We start from the raw sequence: 16,099 nt of genomic DNA on the forward strand, positions 1-16,099 counted from the left end.
TATTGTCGAGTGTCTCCATTGTGTTGGAATTCTTCCAAGTTCCAGGGATTTGTTAAATAGTTTGATTCATACGTGTTGGAGGGCCTCTTTCGCCTCTTTTATATGTTCATTATATATGTTATCGGGTGTTGGTGCTTTCTTGTTCTACAGTGCATTTATTACTTCTTTTACATCTTCTTCATTTAGAGGTTCCCATATATTGTCTTTTTCCTTAGTTTGATGTTGTTTCTCCTTCTTTGAGGGTGTTTTTGATTCCTCGTTTCTTCAGTATTTTACTGAAGTGAACAAACGAGGAATCAAAAGACCCCCAAAGAAAGAGAAACAACATCAAACTAAGGAAAATGCCTATATAAGACAACAAGCGTCTGGCGCAGATGTTGGATCGGTCACTGTTGCTACAATGACAGGTTATCAAGATTTAAGTAAGTTGAACGTGGTGTAACAATCGGAGCACGCGTGATGGGACACAGCACCTCCGAGGTAGCGTTGAAGTGCGGATTTTCCCGTACGACCATTTCACGAGTGTACCGTGAATATCAGGAATCCGGTAAAATACCAAATCTCCGACATCGCTACGGCCGGAGAAAGATCCTGCAAGAACGGGACCAACGACGACTGAAGAGGATCGATCAACGTGACAGAAGTGGGAGCCTTCTGCAAATTGCTGCAGACTTCAGCGCTGAGCTATCAACAAGTGTCAGCATCCGAACCGTTCAACGAAACATCATCTATGTGGGCTTTCGGAGCCGAAGGTCCACTGATGTACCCTTGATGACTGCACGACACAGCCGGCCGCCGTGGCCGTGCGGTTCTGGCGCTGCAGACCGGAACCGCGGGACTGCTACGGTCGCAGGTTCGATTCCTGCCTCGGGCATGGGTGTGTGTGATGTCCTTAGGTTAGTTAGGTTTAAGTAGTTCTAAGTTCTAGGGGACTTATGACCTAAGATGTAGAGTCCCATAGTGCTCAGAGCCATTTGAACCATTTTTGAACTGCACGACACAAAGCTTTACGCCTCGCCTGGACACTGGACTGTTGATGACCGGAAACATGTTGCCTGGTCGGACGAGTCTCGTTTCAGACTACATCGAGCAGGTGGACGTGTACGGGTATGCAGGCAACCTCATGAATGCATGCACCCGTATGTCCGCAGGGGACTGTTCAAGCTGGTGGAGGCTCCGCAATGGTGTGGAGAGTGTGCAGTTGGGACCCCTGATACGTCTAGATACGGCTCTGAAAGGTAACACGTACGTAAGCATCCTGTCTGATCATCTGCATCCACTCATGTCGATTGTGGACTCCGACGGACTTGGGTAATTCCAGCAGCACAATGCGACACCCCACACGTCCAGAATTGCTACAGAGTGGCTCCAGGAACACTCTTCTGAGTTTAAACTCTTCCGCTGCCCACCAAACTCTCCAGACATGAACATTATTGAGCATACCTGGAAAGCCTTGCAACGTGCTGTTCAGAAAAGATCTCCATCCTCTCGTACTCTCACAGATTTATGGACAGCCCTGCGAGATTCATGGTGCGTATTCCCTCCAGCAGAAGTTCAGACATTACTTGAGCCCATGGCACGTCGTGTTGGACCACTTCTGCGTGCTTGCGGGGGCCCTACACGATATTAGGTGGTGTATCAGTTTCTTTGGCTCTTCAGTGTAGAAACAAAGTAACTGTTGAACAAAGGGGTCGCCACTAGGCTTTATTAGGAAAAGGATGAAAGTCATTCGGATGACTTTCATGTCCAACTTAGAGTAGTGAAGCTGGACTTCCTTCAACGAGTTATTATGATGGTTGGTTGATTTGGGGGAGGGGACCAAACAGCGAGGTCATCGGTCCCATCGTATTAGCGAAGCGTGGGGAAGGAAGTCGGCCGAGCTCTCTGAAAGGAACCATCGCAGCATTTGCCCGGAGCGATTTCGGGAAATCACGAAAAACCTAAATCTGGATGGCCGGACGCGGGTTTGAGCCGTCGTCCTCTTGAATGCGAGTCCAGTGTACAACCACTGCACCACCTCGCTCGTTGTGTTGTTATGACTGTTGTGTGTGAGACAAAGTAAAACATTTGTTAACAGAGAACAACAGCACATTTATTGGTTAAGAGCAAGTAATACCACCACAAGCTTCTGGCTACGATTATCGTAAGACATGCAACTAAACATAACTACAAACCTACAGGCTGGTCCAGGAGCAACGGTCATTATCCAGGGATATAACGGTAACGATCATTTGAAGGGAAAATGTGAAGCAAAAACGGGCTCTAAATTGCATATCTCAAGTGCTATGACCACTTCTTCATCTTTCTTACCGTGAAACAAATCTCTTCTACTACAAGCTCTTTGCTTTCTACAGGGTGTTACAAAAAGGTACGGCCAAACTTTCAGGAAACATTCCTCACACACAAAGAAAGAAAATATGTTATGTGGACATGTGTCCGGAAATGCTTACTTTCCATGTTAGAGCTCATTTTATTCCTTCTCTTCAAATCACATTAATCGTGGAATGGAAACACACAGCAACAGAACGTACCAGCGTGACTTCAAACACTTTGCTACAGGAAATGTTCAAAAAGTCCTCCGTTAGCGAGGATACGTGAATTCACCCTCCGTCGCATGGAATCCCTGATGCGCAGATGCAGCCCTGGAGAATGACGTGTTGTATCACAGCCGTCCACAATACGAGCACGAAGAGTCTCTACATTTGGTACCGGGGTTGCGCAGACAAGAGCTTTCAAATGCCCCCATAAATGAAAGTCAAGAGGGTTGAGGTCAGGAGAGCGTGGAGGCCATGGAATTGGTCCGCCTCTACCAACCCATCGGTCACCGAATCTGTTGTTGAGAAGCGTACAAACACTTCGACTGAAATGTGCAGGACCTCCATCGTGCATGAACCACATGTTGTGTCGTACTTGTAAAGGCACATGTTCTAGCAGCACAGGTAGAGTATCCCGTATGAAATCATGATAACATGCTCCATTGAGCGTAGGTGGAATAACATAGGGCCCAATCAAGACATCACCAACAATGCCTGCCCAAACGTTCACAGAAAATCTGTGTTGATGACGTGTCAACATTACCTTCCTTCAATTGGGCCAACTGGCGGTGAATCGAGGAAGTACAGTACATACTGACGAAACTAAAATAAGCTCTAACATGGAAATTAAGCGTTTCCGGACACATGTCCACATAACATCTTTTCTTTATTTATGTGTGAGGAATGTTTCCTGAAAGTTAGGCCGTACCTTTTTGTAACACCCTGTATATTCTGCGAGATGGTAATATGGACCAAAACAAGAAGAAAACGTGGAGTAAACATGGCCTCTGAAATACACATCTTATAAGCTATGAGCATTTCTTCATCCTCATTACTGTGAAACACATCTCTTCTGCAGAACAAGTGCTCATAGCTCTTAAGGTTTGCATTTTAGAGCCCATTTTTACTAGACTTCTTTGCTTCGATTGATCGTTCCCGTCACACGCTGAATACTGTCCATTTCGCCTGGGACATCTTGTATATTGGCAAAAACATGCCTTAAGTAATTTTTAGGCCTAGTTACTCGTCCACGAGTGCAACCGCAATTCCATGGAATACAATGCTCATCCAGAATTGTGCCGCTTCTGGGGCACATCCGTCGTTCTCCAAGATGCAGCTAGGGGATAGGTCCTGTCTCGCTGTTTCTAGCAGGTTGGCGTCCATATTGCATCGAAGTCCTCGATTTCGAAATGAGCCAATAGACGATCGCCAAATATCCCCCCCTCACGCACACACAAGTCAGGCCTCTTCCTCTTGTCGCAAAACAATACGGTTTTATTATTTTTCACTTGATATGTACGTCTCCTTATCTGTCCTTTTTTATTTTTTATTTATTAAATCAGCTCACTCACTGTACTAATTGCTTGCAGCTTAAGGCCTTGCGATTGCACGCCACGGTTACGCTGTCCGTTTAAAAAGCTTCCTCCTTTTGAGCCTTCGCGAGCGGGAGGAATTACGTGCCCATTCAGCTGTTTCTGGAGAAACACCTCTGCCCACATTCTTGTTACCTAACAGAGTTCTTTCCCAGACTGCCGCGCGCGGGGTAGCAGCACTGTCTAGGGCGCCTTGTCACGGTCCGCGCGGCTCTCTCCGTCGGAGGTTCGAGTCCTCCCTCGGGCATGGGTGTGTGTGTTGTCCTTAGCGTAAGTTAGTTTAAGTTAAAATAATAGTGTAAAAGCTTAGGGAACGATGTCAGCAGTTTGGTCTCATAAGATCTTACCACAAATTTCCAAATCCCAGACACCGACCCAGACAGTCAGTGTCCAAATCTACATTTAATCTGGGAAGTAGGTAGAAAAACTCGAGCAAATATCTCCGACAACGACGTGATCATCTGGTGCAGAGTGCGGATTCGGACTGAACATGAGTGAGGTAAGAAATTGGTCGTTGTTTTTTCGGCGGAACCACTTCGTCCTTAGACTTAAGTGATTTAGGAAAACCACTAAAACTATCCCAATAAAACTACCAGAATGGCTAGCTACATTTAGGCTGCAGAGAAGAAGGAAAATTTATATATTAGCGCCTCCCCATGACGAGATCATTAGGTGCAGAGTGATGATTCAGATTGAGTAACGATGTAACAGGAAATATCTGTCGTTGGTCTTAAGTGTTTTAGGGAAAATATGAAAATTATCTTAATGGTCAGATGGCGAACTGAACCGCGCTCCTGCTCTCCTCCTAAACGCAAACCCCAGTAATTAAGACTGCAATCTGAGGGGGCAGAAGTAGAGACACTGGTTGGCACCAACATGTATCGTGCTTTCGAAGAGAGGATGATTTTCTGACATCGATCCATGAATTCTCCTTCTGCGTCTACACATAGTCTGTAGGAAAGAAGGGAAATTACAATCCGCAATGAGATATCAGGCGCAGAGTGCAAATACAAATTGGAACAACATGGAGTAAGAAATCAGCCGTGTCACTCGTGGAGGAATTACTTTAACTGAACTATATCACAAAGCGATGAACCAAAGACATTCGAGTCTGCAAAGCCTTTCAATTACCTGTCTTTTAAATGTAACCAATCTATCATGCATAAAAGTGAGCCTATAACTGGAATTATATCACAAAACGTATAAGAAAATCTGCAAACGTTATGCAAGAATTCAATCAGTGTTTCAAATAATCAGTTTCAGCGATAACTGAACGTCCATTTGTTAGTAACAAATAACACTTTAGTGAGACACTACCAATGGTGCTGACGCACTCGCCATAAGCGAAGAGAGAAGAATGAGTCGTCTCACGTAAGGGCTCCAACATTTCGGGCTTTTGTATGCGTCAGAATATCGACTGATCGCTATTAAACACTTGAATCCACGAAGGAAACATGCATGGTGGACATCAGAATGTGACAAATTCCATGAAGATAGACACCAAGCATGGTTAAAGTTTCAATCACATAAAACTGAAGAAAATGCCATCAACCTAAAAAAGGAAAGAAAAAATTCACTCAAAATATTAGAAGAATCAAGAGAGGATTTCATAAAGATATTATAAAGTCTGTAGAAGGTAATTATCATAAAACCAACTCCAGGAACTACTACAAAATCTTTGGGAAACAACTACAACAATATGAGGCCCCTACACTAATACTGAAAGATGAAGATGGAAGAATGACACACAGTAACAAGGAAAATGCAGAAATGATGGCAAAAGCATTTTACAAACTTCTGAATTGCGAGGAACCCAAAGAACCCTTACAAATCAACATAAATACCCCAATAAAAACCAAACCTAACAAACTAGACCCTCCAACTTTCCAAGAAGTAGAAGAAATTCCTAAAGAACAAAAAAATTATAAGGCATGTGGAGAAGATCAGGTTTTTGTTGAAATGTGGAAATATGCAAGTGACACAGTCAAGACCTCCTTACACATGGCTCTTACAAAAATTTGGTTCACAGAACAATTTCCCGAACATTGGACCACAGCTATCATCCACCCATTACACAAAAAGGGAGATAAGAGCAACCCAGACAACTACAGAGGCATCTCTCTCCTAGACTGCACATATAAAATTCTATCCAAGATCCTATATGAAAGAATCAAGGAGCAATTAGAACAGGAGTTAGGGGAATATCAGGGAGGTTTCAGACCATGGAGAAGCTGTGCAGAGCAGATAATTAGTTTAAAATTGATTATGGCATACTACAAGAAACAGAACAAACCTCTGGCAATAAGATTTGTAGATTTTAAGAAGGCATATGACTGTCTCCACAGACCTTCAGTGTTAAAAATTTTAAGAAATCTAGGACTCCATCCAAAACTAATTAAAATAATACAACTCACTCTAACCAACACCAAATCAAAAGTGAAGTTTAGAGGAGAAATTTCGGAACCATTCCTCATAAAAACAGGCTTAAGACAAGGTGACTGCCTATCACCATTACTTTTCAACTGTGCACTGGAATACATAATGAGAGAATGGTACAAGGACAATCCAAAGAGGATAAGAATTGGAAGTGCAAAAGATGATATTAGCTTAAACTGCTTGAGATTCGCTGATGATCTTGCTCTCCTAGCCAACACCGTTCAAGAAGCCAGGCAACAAGTGAAATCACTAAAAGAAACAGCAGAGAAAGTAGGCCTTAGAATATCATTTGAAAAAACGGAGATTATGCTAACTGATCCACCACTTGCAAACAAAATTACAATAGGAGAACTGGAAATCAAAATTGTTGATAAATTTAAATATTTAGGCGAAATAATAACATACAATCTAAATGAGAAGCCATCATGGCAAAATAGAATAAAAAAACTGAACTATGCAAATAACATTACCAAAACTACATACAACAAAAAAAACCTATATATAGATGCAAAATTAAAACACTATAAAACAGTTACACAACCAGAAATAACATATGCAGCTGAAACTATCTTCAAAACAACTAATACAGCAGAAATTGACAGAATATTAAAAATAGAAAGAAGAATAATTAGGACATGTATAAATAAACAGTGTAAAATAAATGGACATTGGAGAATAGCATCAAATGAAACAGTATATAAGAAAATAGAACCAGTCATGAGCACAATCAGGAAGAAACGCATCTCATTCTTTGGACACGTGATGAGAACTCCAGAAAACAGAATTAGTAAAAAAATAATACAAAAATTGTGGAATAGCAAGAGCGACATTAAATGGATCACAGAAATTAAGGAAGATATAAAAGAACTTCAAATTACAGTAGATGACCTAAAAAACAAGACAGAGAAAACCAGAATACTGCAAGACCCGCAAACCAGACTACAAATGAAAATCAATAAAAGGGGTATGGGAAGAGTTGTCTCAGATGAAGAAAGAAAGAAAATATCTGAAAGAATGAAGAAATATTGGGCAGACAGAAGAGCTAAACACCTTTCATATAAGAACAGCCTCTAATAATTATATTACCTAAATATATTAGGTTATTGTCGAACCAAATTGTATCCATGTGTAAAAACTTGTTTAGAACTTTGTATTTTTGACTACAGTGGTCCAATGAAGGCCATAAAATACACTCCTGGAAATGGAAAAAAGAACACATTGACACCGGTGTGTCAGACCCACCATACTTGCTCCGGACACTGCGAGAGGGCTGTACAAGCAATGATCACACGCACGGCACAGCGGACACTCCAGGAACCGCGGTGTTGGCCGTCGAATGGCGCTAGCTGCGCAGCATTTGTGCACCGCCGCCGTCAGTGTCAGCCAGTTTGCCGTGGCATATGGAGCTCCATCGCAGTCTTTAACACTGGTAGCATGCCGCGACAGCGTGGACGTGAACCATATGTGCAGCTGACGGACTTTGAGCGAGGGCGTATAGTGGTGGACGTACCGCCGAATTTCTCAACACGTGGGGCGTGAGGTCTCCACAGTACATCGATGTTGTCGCCAGTGGTCGGCGGAAGGTGCACGTGCCCGTCGACCTGGGACCGGACCGCAGCGACGCACGGATGCACGACAAGACCGTAGGATCCTACGCAGTGCCGTAGGGGACCGCACCGCCACTTCCCAGCCAATTAGGGACACTGTTGCTCCTGGGGTAACGGCGAGGACCATTCGCAACCGTCTCCATGAAGCTGGGCTACGATCCCGCACACCGTTAGGCCGTCTTCCGCTCACGCCCCAACATCGTGCAGCCCGCCTCCAGTGGTGTCGCGACAGGCGTGAATGGAGGGACGAATGGAGACGTGTCGTCTTCAGCGATGAGAGTCGCTTCTGCCTTGGTGCCAATGATGGTCGTATGCGTGTTTGGCGCCGTGCAGGTGAGCGCCACAATTAGGACTGCATACGACCGAGGCACACAGGGCCAACACCCGGCATCATGGTGTGGGGAGCGATCTCCTACGCTGGCCATACACCACTGGTGATCGTCGAGGGGACACTGAATAGTGCACGGTACATCCAAACCGTCATCGAACCCATCGTTCTACCATTCCTAGACCGGCAAGGGAACTTGCTGTTCCAACAGGACAATGCACGTCCGCATGTATCCCGTGCCACCCAACGTGCTCTAGAAGGTGTACGTCAACTACCCTGGCCAACAAGATCTCCGGATCTGTCCCCCATTGAGCATGTTTGGGACTGGATGAAGCGTCGTCTCACGCGGTCTGCACGTCCAGCACGAACGCTGGTCCAACTGAGGCGCCAGGTGGAAATGGCATGGCAAGCCGTTCCACAGGACTACATCCAGCATCTCTATGATCGTCTCCATGGGAGAATAGCAGCCTGCATTGCTGCGAAAGGTGGATATACACTGTACTAGTGCCGACATTGTGCATGCTCTGTTGCCTGTGTCTATGTGCCTGTGGTTCTGTCAGTGTGATCATGTGATGTATCTGACCCCAGGAATGTGTCAATAAAGTTTCCCCTTCCTGGGACAATGAATTCACGGTGTTCTTATTTCAATTTCCAGGAGTGTAGATAATAATAAAACACGGAAAATACTGCGAGTTGGCGGTCAGCGCTTTTATGTTATTTCATGGTTACTAATCACTTGCGAATCACGGCCAGACATTTTAGGCGATCAGGTTCGTCGTATAGGGTAGTTGCCGTTCTCCGGAGTGGACTACTGTGTTCGAGACGGCAGTGCTCCAGTTCATTCACAGTGCTGTCTGTTTTTTTTTTTTTTTTTTTGGGGTGGGGGTGGGGGTGGAGGGGCTTACGAACTCACCGATGCATTCCAACAACGAACTGAATCTGGATCCTAAATTTGAACGTTATCCCTCAAGTTAGGGAGAAGAAACAGTTTCACTCATATCCGATATTACACACTACTTTCTTAACGTACATTACGTATCTCTGTGAACAATATGACGTAGCATTTATTGCTATCACTTTTTATACGCAGTACCATGTTAGCGACTCGATTTCGCTCTTGCCATATTTTCAGTTCACCGTAATTGCCACAACTCATGCTGCTCATCTCAATTCGTAGTAGTGGTGTTGTGGACATGCGCTTAATATTTTGCCTATTTACGTTGAAGAAACTGTTACGACGAAATAACTTCGCTGTTTTCTCCCTATGGTGTGAAGCGGAGTGGTTTCCTTCCTGTAATGTGAAGCAGAATTCTTCTTCGTCACTTCTATATTTACTCTTCTCCAGAAGGTTTATCTTATTATTCTGCTTGTGCACTCGCTCCCTGTCTCCAATTTCTTTCTTTCCCATTTTCTAAGATTCCATGATTCCTTTTGATAGTTTAAAGCGCTGCTAATAAACCTCTTGTCAATTTGTTTTCTTGTTTCCTATCCGTATTTTTGTTCAGATATTCATAAGCCGTCATTTATATAAGAAAATATAGACGAACTTACTGAAAAAAGGAAACAGAACAGCTTTCGACAAGAGCTTATGGAAATAATTTTGTCGAAAAAGAGTCCGCTACTGAATAACTCATAAACAAAGTAAGGCAACTTAAATTTAACAAGTCTCCTTTGAAACTCCAAGCAGAAACGAAATTCTGGCCGAAATGCGTTAGGAGGGATTCAGTTCCGAGCCGATGAGAGAAGTCAGAAGCTGTGGATCGTAATTACGAGTGAAACTTTATAACTCCCGAGGTGTTTTCCTTTTTCTTTTTTTTTTTTTTTCGTGTTAGTCACTCCGAAACTGGCTACCAATGACTGCGACTAGGTCACAGCTGTTTGGCGCACAGAAGTTGCATAGGGAAAGAAGCTATCGTTGGTCCAACACCACAGCAACTACTATTGGGGTGTTAATCCCAGATCGTTTCTTACTTGATCTGGGGTGTTAAGTTTTGTAAAAATTTTGGTTCCAGAACTAGCCTTGCCTGCAGGGAATATACTCCAATTTTACGGTATCTACGGAAGGAATCTTGATAGATGTTCAAGCAAAAGAATTTTTCAAAATTTGAGCTTCAACTACATTCAATGACAGCAGTGCCTGCAGGTCATAAATAGACGAAGAATCTCAGAGAAAGAAGAATCTCAATGACGTTATTTTTCATGCAGAAGAAATTAATATTTAAAAGAGCCCAACAATACTTTGCTGTTTGCTCTCTTTGGTAGCAAGATTAATCTACTCGACTGCAGAAAAAAGCTTCCGTAGCCAAACTCACTAAGACGTGGTTGCGCACCAGTATTGGACTCGGAATAAAGCCGATTAGAATCAAGGTAGGACAATAAATTTTCAGCGCCAATATTTGGTCAACAAGGGAAAGAAATTGGTGGCGTGGAGTTCCTGACCACCGGAACTTGCGGAAATGTTGAGGGTTGAAGTAACAAACTTCTTCGCAGCTCCTCTGGGAAGTGACAACCACGAGGTACCTGGATTTCCTGCAAGCCACGCAACAAGAGAAGAGCAATAAAAATCAGCAAAAAAGGAATGTTAACAATACAACCCGTTGTGTCTGCAGGAGCAGCACACACTACTTGTACCGTACCTAAGACAAGACCATGGGGTCTTGCAAATTGTCGTGTGTATATGTGAGAGAGCGCGCGCGTATGTATGTGTGTGTTGTGTGTGAATGAGAGAGAGAAAGAGAGAACTGATGGGATGTGTTGATGGTGATGCGTCGGCCGATTGAGGTCGTTACCCCGGCGTCCCCTTAGTGCTGTTTATTAGAGAGGCCCAATCTATGTGCTAACATCGGATTCCACCCTCTCTTTCCTATTTCGTCACTGCAACACAAGCAGACCCTTAATATACGAAATCAGGAAGTCCTCCACAGACTCGACAAGGAAAGGGATGTGGAGCAAACACTGCCTAGAAGAAGGGACGAATGACAGGACATGTGTGGAACAATTCCAGTGAAACGGGTGGGAGCTGTGGAATGAAAAAACTATAGGTGAAAACAAAGCTTGGAATACACCCAACAAATAAAAAATGTAGATCTACGTATCGTGCTACTCTGAGATGAAAAGCCGTTGAGGGCCTCATCAAACCAATCAGTAGTCTTCGCTGTAGTACTGTTTGCATTAATCCAAACGACAAAGATATGCACTTGACAGTTCGTAACTGGGGGAGGAAGGAACGATAAACCTCTCCCATTAGGACTTTCCCTCGGATAGCAGTACAGGGTTCAAATGACTCTGAGCACTATGGGACTTACCATCTGAGGTCATCTGTCCCCTAGAACTTAGAGCTACTTAAACTTAACTAACCTAAGGACATCACACACATCCGTGCCGGAGGCAGGATTCGAACCTGCGACCGTAGCGGTCGCGCGGTTCCAGACTGACGCGCCTAGAACCGCTCGGCCACACCGGCCGGCAAGTACAGGGTTCCCGCATCCAAATTCAATGATAGTTTCCTTAGTATGGGATGCTACTGATCCGTGCTGGCAGAAAAACCTCCTATGCTAAGTATACAATCAATTTCTGAATGTATATTTCGGTGCGTAAACTTCGCAAATAGAAGATGAAACAGCCTGATGCACGTGAAAACATTTAAAGAAGGGAAAGCTGAAAATGAAGTTGGCAAGTTACTTTTCAATACGTTTTAAGTCTTAACTGAAATATTTTATCTGTATTATCTGTCAATATTTGTTTTCTTTGTACAACTATTATATTTTTTAATTTATACAATGATCACCAATCTCTGGGTAGATACGAATGTTGCTTTAGCTGATGTGCCCATCATCACAGCCTGCTCTTGCGATCTCTTCGTCTGTTTTATGCATAACTTCGTCAATAATAAAGGGGTTCAAATAAAAACACTTCATTATTTCCTGGATTTGTGATGGGTTTAGAGAACATAATGTCTTGAAAGATGAATTGTGTTTTTTTATGTATTCCTGACACAGTTACTGAGAATTTGATATTTATATTGCTAGTCGTATTTTTCATGTGCATTATAGTTCTTATTTCAGAAATTATATTTATTATCATGTTGTTGTTAATAATTCTATTTGTTTCTTGAAATTGTAACTGTGCGTACTTGCGCGCCACCTGTTAGTTGTTACTGGCCAAGCCTCGTTGTCACCAACAAGCACACGCTGCAGTTAATGTTCTGATGGTTTCAAACAATGTCAAACGTGCTTTGTCAGACTTTTAACTTCTACATTCTTATCACTGACATGTTACAGTTCATATCAAGGACGTCTCAACACTGCATTCAGGTACACTTTTAATAAGCATGGTATGTTCTTATATTTTCATGTTTTAATGCTTTTAAAAATAATGTTTTTTTAAAGTTAGTTTAGTGTTTGACTGTCACTGAAAACTAGTTTTTCGCTTGTCTCCATAGGTTCACAATTGCACTTTGCAACCTCGTTGGTATAACCAAAGCTTGGCTCATTGGTGGAAATGGCATGTTTTTATATGTTTTAAAAATTTTTTTGCGCTCTAACAACTATTTAAATATTGTTCGCGTTAAAAATTGTTATCTGTGCACATTATGTGGTGGTTATTTGCCATTTATTTTCCTAAGATACACTTTTAGAGGTTTGCGTTATTGGCTGTAGCTTGTAGCCTACAGATACATAATGACACAACTTCTAGCATAAGCGGTACGTTTTCACTGAAATAATGTATGTATTTTCTACAGGATCGTAAAATTCATGCTGACCGAAAGGCAGTTTCCTGTTTATTGTTATTTTTATGCATCTAAAGACGGTTGTCCAGCAAGGGAAACTAGTACTCAATTGCAACGTATTATTGTGATTAAGGCAATTAAAATTTTTTTATAACAATTTTATTTGTAAAAGTTTTATAAATACATCAGATTGCTTGTATCCATCAGTTGAAAATGTCAGCTCTTACTATGAAGATAATGTTGTGGAGATTAGTCTCTTAAAGCCTCTGGTGCAACTCTGTGCAATCCGAGTTCCGTGTACATCCATTCCGTGACGAACCGCACCTGAACAAGAAGGTGAACATAATTACTCCCATTCCTACAGACGTTTCCATTACTCATGTTTATGTAAGTAGCACTATTAGCAGCAGCCGGGAACTGGGGACAGAGAAGTGTAATCTGCGTAAAAACCACCCACTCGCATAGGACACGGCAGCTGCTGTGTCTAGAAGTCGCAAACACACATGATAATACGTGCACGTGTCAGACATGTGCCCAAGTTCGCTGACCGGCAGGCAGTCGAGCTGTCTCTGGATAAACGATGTGACGTCCATCAAATGCAGACGCCACGAGGCTGAGAAGCGGTGTCGCGCAGAACACGTGCCCATTGTCCTTGCCACGTGCGAGGACACCTAACAAAGCAAAGGCGAATACGGTCACGTTACACGAGATAGCATCTACGGCAGTCGAGTAGTTGGCTATAAGAGATGGTGCTAAGTTCTTCGTCTTACTGTTTCGACTCGGCAACAAACCCGGGCATATATTAATTAGACGTCTCTCGGCCAGTGTTGCGTTTGGATGGCAAGAAAATGAGCTCTTAGCGTGCGGAGGCATAAAAACAACCCTAGCAATATATCAGACGGGTCATTTCTTCCTCGGCGTCTCTGCTCTTGGGTAAATTAGCCCCCACTTTCACAGATTACCCTTGGAACAACCAGCTCTAACACGCAGCCTGTTTAATGACTCCCAAACGGGCTAAGGCTCTGAAATTTCTACCTCCGTTAATTTGGATAAAACAGTTCAACTTGTATTATACTGTGAGAGTTATGAGTGCTTCAGTTAGGTAGTTTGAATTTTGAACCCTAAGATGGCAACTCTAGCTCACATGCATATAAGTTACGTCTGTAATTCCCGTGGTTGATTGGTCATTTGTGTAAACGTAAAATGAAACTGGTTTGTGCGGTTCTTTTGGGGAGATAGTTTCAAAGATTCCTCTATACCGGCATCCGCGGTCAGGGGTAAATCGAAGAAACACCAATTATTAAAATTAATACACAGCCCCATAAAGATCATCGGGAATTCGAATCTCGAATCAACAGAATGTCAGCAATGACTATGTAGACTTTCCCGGTGTATTAGTATATCAAATTCTTGTCGGGTTTTCAGCCGGATCAAACTGTCATCTGAGCACAATATTCCAGCGGTCCACCTGGCCGCCATCATCAGGTGAGAAAAGCTACGCTTCTCTCGCCAGAAGAAGAGCACTTAGCGACTTCCAACAAACATTTTCGTGCGTACTTCAGCATAGCAAACGCGTCCCATGGTATATACTCGTATGTTATTTGCAAAATGGACGTCGTCTCTGAGATGGCATTGCCCTAACAGTTGCGTTGTTGATTCAAGTTAGCACTTATTCCATTTCGTCCAACTACCGGAATCTAACAGTAGTGCTGTGCGGAGTCTTACAACAGACAAGCGATACAATACCGCTGATGAAACCGTGCGACGCACTGCATCGTAATACCTCTGGAAACGAAACACGAACTGCAAACTACCCGTAGTATGCCACTGAACGTCAGGTTAACGGCAGACTAACATCGCATTACTCAAGTCTATTCAAGTACGCCGACCTGTGTGGCCGAGCGGTTCTAGGCGCTTCAGTCTGGAACCGCGCGACCGCTACGGTCGCAGGTTCGAATCCCGCCTCGGGCATGGATGTGTGTGATGTCCTTAGGTTAGTTAGGTTTAAGTAGTTCTAAGTTCTAGGGGACTGATGACCTCAGATGCTAAGTCCCATAGTGCTCAGAGCCATTTGAACCATATTCAAGTATTTCCACCATTTTGATATCTATGCTGTTAGTTGTGTAACTGAAGTATTTCTATATTACGGTGTCCTTCAATGGGGCACTGTTCGAGTGCAGTAAGGCATACGCGGGAAGGAACGAGAACAAGAAGCTAATGAATTTGTAGCAGAGTAGTGTGACTTACGTAAAATGGTAAAATCGACGGAAACAAAAATGGAAAAAACCGAATGAAGCTGAGGGTATGCATGAAGGCAGGAAAAACTTACTCTCGTAAGCAGTAAGGCCGCATCAAGTGGAGCACGTGCCTGACCCCACAACGGCCGGAAAGGGATCGTAGCATAAAGGTCTGCCCTCACCACTAACGGCGGGCAGAATTCAATGAAGTAAGAAATAAGAAAGCCTGACCAATGCGACAAAACCTTTAAGCACTTACATCCTGTCGAACGTTTGGTACTTTGGTCAGATATTTCCAGTAGCTAACAGAACCAGCAGCAAAAACAATCACACCAGCTTCCGGATCATTTTTCTACAAAGGATGTGCATTCAGGATCAAAGCCGGCCGGAGTAGCCGAGCGGCTCTAGGCGCTACAGTCTGGAACCGCGCGACCGCCAAGGTCGCAGGTTCGAATCCCACCTTGGGCATGGATGTGTGTGATCTCCTTAGGTTAGTTAGGTTTAAGTAGTTCTAAGTTCTAGGGGACTGATGACCCCAGAAGTTAAGTCCCATAGTGCTCAGAGCCATTTGAACCATTTCAGGATCAAAAAACAAACCACAACCTCATCCACAGAAAGAGAAGAACTACGCCTAATCCACGTATAAAACAAATTCGCTGCTACTGACTAGGAAGTATAAATTAAAGAACTCTCTACCCACACAATTCAACAAAATTCTATATTAGTATACTCCGCCAAGTATCTCTACACCAATTACGTTCAACTACATTCACTAAACTAAATAAAAGTTTTATTGAAAGAAATTGCTACATCTACAGCCAAAATTTCAAGAGAAAATACCAACAAAAATATGTT

Source organism: Schistocerca serialis, chromosome 8 (genome assembly GCF_023864345.2).
Source record: "Schistocerca serialis cubense isolate TAMUIC-IGC-003099 chromosome 8, iqSchSeri2.2, whole genome shotgun sequence".
NCBI classification, from domain to species: Eukaryota; Metazoa; Arthropoda; class Insecta; order Orthoptera; family Acrididae; genus Schistocerca; species Schistocerca serialis.